Here is a 7243-nt window from a genome sequence, read left to right as displayed (position 1 = left end):
ATATACTAGGTGCTCAATAGAATTTGTTGAAAGGATAAATGGAGGAAAGAAGGCTTGCAGTGGTTCTCTGTATTTATTTCTGACACAATGTTAGTATTCTCCATTCCAGAGGAGCTCAAAAAGATTCATATTTATTAGCAGCAAAATTTCCCTTATAAACTTAGTCATGTCAGTCAATTTAAAGTCAAAATAACCATTATGGCTTTCTTTATCATCTCCTTTTTTTCATTTTTCCCATTCTTTATAGATTTTATTGAACAGTCCTTAAAAATTGGGACAGTTCTATTTCTTAAAGTTGGCAGTTTTAAAAGTCATTTTATTTTAATATACAAGTACTATTGAAGATAAAGTCAGGCTGTGTCAAAGTGGTAAAGACAGATTTTCATCAATAATATATAACTGTAATAAAGAAAAGAGTCCAGAAATGCATTCAACTTCAATTTATAAAGAGGTAACTGGGCATTTTAAAGGGAGAGTGAGGGAATAAGGAGAGGGATGGGGGGTACTCAGAGTGGGAAAGTGAACAATTATAAAAATCAAGAAGGAAGGGTTGGTCCAAGAGAATCCCATCTGAGTTACTCAACTGGCACTTCTTGGATCATGCTCTATGATAGCTAATTTTATATCAAAGGCATTATTTACTGTCAAAGGTACTAATATTACCAGTTTAGCCATAGTTTTTTTGTCTTTATGGAGCTTATGGTTAGCAAGAGAGAAGTTATTACAAATGTGATGTGTTGCTTTTTTTGGAAATATTTCCTTTGATTTTTTTTACTTCTCTCAGTTCCTAGCAGAGAAATTGTCTTTTTATCTTGCTACATCAAATAAAAGAAGAGGACATCTTGTTAAAATTTTCATGTAGGTTTGGTGAGAATTGGCATTTCGCTGCACACTAGCTCCAAAATTTAGGGCAATGTTGATTCAGAGTGGCAGCTTCTCAGACACTGGGTTGGGATAAGGTGCTTGAAAATATTTTCTTACTAAATATGATATTGAGGGTGGGATGATTTGGGAGAATGACATTCTAACATGTATACCATCATGTAAGAATTGAATCGCCAGTCTATGTCTGATGCAGGATACAGCATGCTTGGAGCTGGTGCATGGGGATGACCCAGAGAGATGTTATGGGGAGGGAGGTGGTAGGGGGGTTCATGTTTGGGAACGCATGTAAGAATTAAAGATTTTAAAATTTAAAAAATAAAAAAATAAATTAAAAAAATAAAATAAAATAAAAAAAAATAAAAGTTATAAAAAATATGATATTGAAAGTACATGGTTTAGAACCTTTCAAAAGAAAGGGGAAAAAGCTTTTAGAAGGTCTGGCACCCCTTATATCTAAGCAGGTGTAGCTTTTGTATAAAGTCAAAACCAAACTCTGCCTTATATTTATGGTCAAATTTTGTCTTTCCAAGTGTAGCTGAAAATGTTATTATCATAGGACTATTATGCTATGCTGAAGATTATAAGCTGAAACCCTCAGACTAAATTTTAAGACACTGTTTTGAATTTAAGCTATTGCTGCTTGAAAATTCTAAAAGCTATAATAACATTTTACATTTTGTATATTTTCATCCAGCAGGATTTTAGAATTTGACCCCATTTGGTAAATAACAGTGTGATCAGACTTCTTTTCAGAGCGTCTTTCAGTCTTAGAAGTTGTTTCTCCTAGTGTACTCATCTACCAGGAGCATTAAGCCCTGATGAGAATAGAACATAAAACACACTTCTTTTCCTCCAGAGTCCCAGGAAGTTGGAATTCTGATTTTAGTCTCTATATCTTTGTAATGCACCTGTGAATTCCCTGAATACCTTACCCTAAAAGGCATTAATACCTAATATAGAGTCTTTATTCCTGAATCTAAGCTGTCAGTTTCCCAGTATGGAAAAAGTAAAGTGGTCCAGAAGCTCATGCCACCAGAAAAAGGCAGTGCTAACTCCCAGGATAAGCTATCTGTTTATAAGAGGAGGAACAATTTTTAGCTGGTATGGGGGCTCTTAGAACACTGTTTCAGGATAAGAGATTTAAATCCAACAGGGACTGAGTATTTATTATTGGGCCTGTGTGACACGCTTGAACATTATGTCATCTAATCTCGAGAGACTAGCATTATGATGCACCATCATTGCTATTTTACAGAGAAGGAAATTGACACTTATATTTGAAACATGAGAGTTCTTTCGATTAATATTTTCATGATATATCTTTCCTAGACCTTTATTTCCAAACTTTCTATGCACTTTAACAAGTCTCTTGCAAACTATATATTTTTCTTTCTTGATAATCTCTGCTATTTGGGCTTCCCAAGGGGCTCAGTGGTAAAGAATCCACTTGTCGATGTAGGAGATGCTGGCTCAATTGATCCCTCGGTTGGGAAGATCCCCTGGAGGATGGCGTGGTAACCTACTCTAGTATTCTTGCCTGGGAAATCCCATGGCCAGAGGAGCCTGGTGGGCTGCAGTCCATGGAGTCGCAGAGTCAGACACCACCGAGCACTCTCCCACAGTTCGGTTACTCTCTTTGCATTTATTTTGATTATTGGCACTACTGGATTTGCTTCCACTATCTCAGCTCTGCTTTCAGGTTATCATCCTTTCTCTTTGCCCCTACCCTTCTCCCTCCCTCCTTCTGTCTCTTTCTCCATTTCTTTCCTTCTTTCTTCCTCTTTTTCCTCTCTCTTTCTTTATTGTTGTGATAGTTTTAGACATACTCCCTGTTTTTGTTCCTCTCGTGATTTGGAAACTAAAATTGTATAAACATGTACACACGTATACATGCAATAAACATGTGTTTTGTACAAATATATGTGTTATATACAGTTTTACATGTATATTACACACATAAACACCGATGCCTCTATTTACACATGAAGAGCCTTGTTTGTGTAGAGTCTATGGGTATTTTTATTATGTTTGAGATTACTTTAATTTTGCCTCTTCTCTTGAAAGATTATGCGGCTGAGTATAGAATTTTAGGTTAAGCATTCTTTCCCTAAGGTTTTAGAGGATATCATTATGTTATTTTCTGGCATCTATTGCTGCTGATGAGAAATCTAGTGATAGTGAAAACATTAAGAAACTTGTTTATTGTCATTACTTTTAGGTGTTCTCTCCTTTCCCCTGGTAGTTTTTAAAAAATTTCTCTTTGCATATTGATATTCTGTTGATTTACTCTGATGTCTAGATGCAGACATATCTTTGTTTATCCTGCTTGTACTTAGAGTGCTCTTTCAATAGTGCTCATAGACTTCTTCATATTTTAAGCCATTTTATCTACCTTATCTTTGAGTATTGTATCAACTGCATTCCTTCTAATGCCCTTCCTGGAAATACTGTTAGTTAATTTGTCTTTTAACTACTATTTCATATAGAAATAAGTTTTTCATCATGCTATTCTGAATTCTGATGAATTTTCCAGTGCTTCTACCTGCTAGATGCCAGTAGTACACTTAACCCTGCCAGTTAAGATGATCAAAAATGTCACTGGCTATTGCCAAATCTCTCTTGGTTGGGTGACTCAGTGGTAAAGAATCTGCCTACAATGAAGGAGAGCCAGGTTTGATCCCTGAGTTGGGAAGATCCCCTGAAGAAGGGAATGGCTACTCACTCCAGTATTCTTGCCTGGAGAATTCCATGGAGAGAGGAGCCTGGTGGGCTATAGTCCATGGGGTCACAAAGAGTTGGAAACAACTGAACAACTAATGGTAAATTTATGCTCTGTTGATTTTTTAAAGTAACTTTTTTGAGTGTTAATTTTCTTCATGCATTTTGGAATTTGATGTGTAGATTTATTCTCTCACCCTCTCTGCTGTCCAGTGCTTTTGTGGTCACCTTCACTGACCCTCTCGGCTCAAAGACCAGAAGCAGTTCTTATGTTGGTGACTCAAGTCCCCATCTCATGGTGACATTAAGGATATCACAGATTCAGGCACTGAGTGGCTAGGCTCAGGTACTGGTCAATATTTATGTATTTTTCCTTTACCTGCCTGGGCATTCAGCTTCCTGCAAGACATTGCTTCAGAGAGTTCTGTGTAGCAGCTTTTCTGAACTTATTCTTAAAACCTGCTTTCATACAGTGAAACTTGGTTTCTTTTCCCATGTCTCCATTGTGTACAGGGACCAAACTCACGGCTGCCACTGCGCCTATACCCAGAGCGTGGAAGGCACTCCATTTCACATTGCTGTCTGGTTCTGTGTTATGGAGATGCTTATCTTGATCGTAAGCAGAGTTTTGCGTTTTTTAAATTCTCATTCCATAGGTCATCTATCAGTACTATGATTGGTACACAGGCTTAAGGAGGGTGAAGGGGGTTCAAAGTGTGAACTTAGATTATAAGTGTTACATTTTATTTAAAATTCATGATTGCTGAAAAGAATTTAAGTTCATTTTTTGGTGTCGCTAGTCCAAGATTTTCCCATCTAAGACATTAACATTTTGGGCCAGATACTTATTTATTAGTGTGAGAGGAGAAGTCTTGTGCATCATAAAATGTTTAGCAGCACCCTTGTCCTCTACCAACTAAATGCCAGGGGCAGCATCCCCCCTTCCTGCCAGTTGTGATGACCAAAAATATCTTCAGATCTTGTCAAATATACCCTGGGGTCAAGATCACTCCTAGTTGAGAACTACTGCTCTTGTCTGTGAATTTCTCTTCTTCTTAACCTTGGTTACATAAAATCAATACTTGATGCTTTACATATGTGAAGAAAATTTAAACTGATTTTTAAAATTTAGCTTACCTTTTTAGAGTATGTATTGTTATAGCACTGGATTTCCAATGCATTCAATTAAAATGTGTTTCAAGATGGTATTGTCTGATTTTGCTCCTAATTGGCTTCAGATCATGGTGATTTGGAAGAATGTTCTGGAGGGCAACAGAAGCACAAAAACATAGTGGGCTTGAATACTTGCACTTTGTCCTTGACATTTTCTTGTCCAATTCCTCTGACAGAACTGCATCTAAGGTACAATATTACTTTCACAAATAGTGTCATTTAATAATTGCTACTCATATCCAGCCCATTTTTAATAGGATGATTCTGTCAAGCTATGGCTTTGGGAAAAAGACATGAGGCTGAGGTTGTTGTGTGAAAGACTCTTTATTTCTCCCATCTTGAGTGGGCTAGAAAAGCAACATGCTTAGTGCATTAGGGGCTCACTGGCCTGGCCCCTTCCTGAGAGCTCTACACATTCTTTCAGGAAATTTAAGACTGAGGTTTGGCTTTGACATGACATTTTGCAGTAAAGAAGAGCAGTTCTACTCCTGTTGGTGAAGGGCTGAGACATGACCTCCTCTCGTCCTAGACTAAGGTTGGAGTGAGTGGTAGACACTTGCTACCTTCTCATAAGAAGGAAGGATGATACAGAGCGCTCAGGCAGGTGTCTGGTAGGTGGCAGTTTAATTGATGCCTGCTGGCAGGGCTCAAAGAGGTTAGGCTGAAGAAGTGAAGCCAGATTGGGAAGGTGGGAAAACCAAGGGGAACGTGTCCTCTCCCCAGGGGACACTGGCCTTGAAACAGAAGCCCTTCTGTTTCTGTTCTCTTGGTATTACAAAGGAAGCTCTTTCTAACAGACACTCACTGTTCTTGTTTTGTCAGGCAGGTCCTTCCCTCAAGGTCTGGAGGGTGTTCTTCTACTCAAGGATTAGATGACCGTGTGAACCAAGGTGTGGCTTTTGTGAACTTCAAGTTGATGAGTGACAACGTTTTTATAGATTAGTCAGTTGCCAAGAAACACTTCCTCTCTTCATGATTCTATATATTTCCTAGCTTCACAGGGCCTCAGGTTCCAGAATGCAGGCATTATTAACAGAAAAAAAAAAAAAAAAAAAGTGAGACCTACCTCTCTCTACCTGTTGCCGTCACAGAGCTAGAGGCACAGTAACTTAATGGCTTTGTTCAGAGGACTATTATTTTGGTTTGCTGTCACTTCCACTTCTTGACTTCTTGGTTGGGGCTCTTTTCATGCCCTAGCATTTACATTGTCTGAACAGAAAGGAGGTGGATTTGCTGCTATGACTGATCCAGATACTCCCAAGATTTTTCAATATGAATTCTATTAGTCAGGGCCCAGACAGCAAAACAGAGACACTATGAGTGTTATCAAATCACAGATTTATTGTAGGAATTAGACTTTACAAATCTGTAGGACTAGTTGAGATATTGAACTTCAACAAGAGGGAGCTGGAGAATAAGAAAAGTGGCTAACTCATCTTCTCAAGGCACTGATGCAGGTGAATAAGTTGGAGTCATAGGGAAAAATCTGAGAATCCAAGTATTTCCAGCCACTGAAGCAGGAATGAGAACAGGAAGTTATGTAAGGTCTATGAAAAGCTGATGATCTGTATGGTTGCTGCCTCTACAGGTCCACAGCCAAAGGCCTGGTGGTGGACATGGGCAGACGAGGAAGAGCTGGAAACCTGGTGGAGGAGAGCAAAGATATGCCAGGACCTGCTGAGCAACTGTTCCTCACTGTAGCTCTCCTCAATGGTCTTCATGGAGCAATGCCCACTGCTTCACTTCCAGCCCATACTCGTTTCTCTTTTGGCCAACTCTAACCTGGTGGGCTGCTGTCTCTGGGGTCACACAGAGTCGGACAGGACTGGAGCAACTTAGCAGCAGCAGCAGCAGCAGCAGCAACCTGAAACAATATAAAGGAGGGGATACTGAGGACCTTGGTTTCCAGCTTAATAATGTTAATATTAACATTAGGTGTGTTAATAAAGTCTACTACCAAGAAATGCCTGTAGGGGAGACTGCAAAAGCATCTACTTACCTCACACATTGTATCATCTAGGAGTTCATTCAGATTTACCTCTAAGTGGCACTGTAGATTGTATTTTATAAAGATGGCCATACAAATAGGTTTATTCAATTCCCTGTGCTCTCTTTATAGTGTGACTTACACCACTGAGAGGCGGGGCTCCCGAGAGGTGGATCTTAGGTCTCCATCCTATGAATCTAGGTTCTGATCAAGTATGGCAGAAGCCTTGTGACTTCTGAGGCTAGGTCATAAAAAGGATACAACTTCTGCTTTTCTTTTTTCTCTCTCCTCTGTCTCTCTCTGGACACTTGCTCTTGGAATCTAGCCCCCAGTTGTGAGGAAGCCAAGGTCATGTGGAAAAACCACAGGATGATCTATCCCCTGGCCTTTGCACCTCCCAGGTGAGGTTCAGACATTATGAACAGAAACAAGCCATTTCCTCACAGTGCCCTGTGCATTGCTTATCCACAGAAGATCTGA

The sequence above is a fragment of the Capra hircus genome, chromosome 3 (assembly GCF_001704415.2).
Source record: "Capra hircus breed San Clemente chromosome 3, ASM170441v1, whole genome shotgun sequence".
NCBI lineage: Eukaryota > Metazoa > Chordata > Mammalia > Artiodactyla > Bovidae > Capra > Capra hircus.
This window is presented reverse-complemented; position numbering follows the sequence as displayed.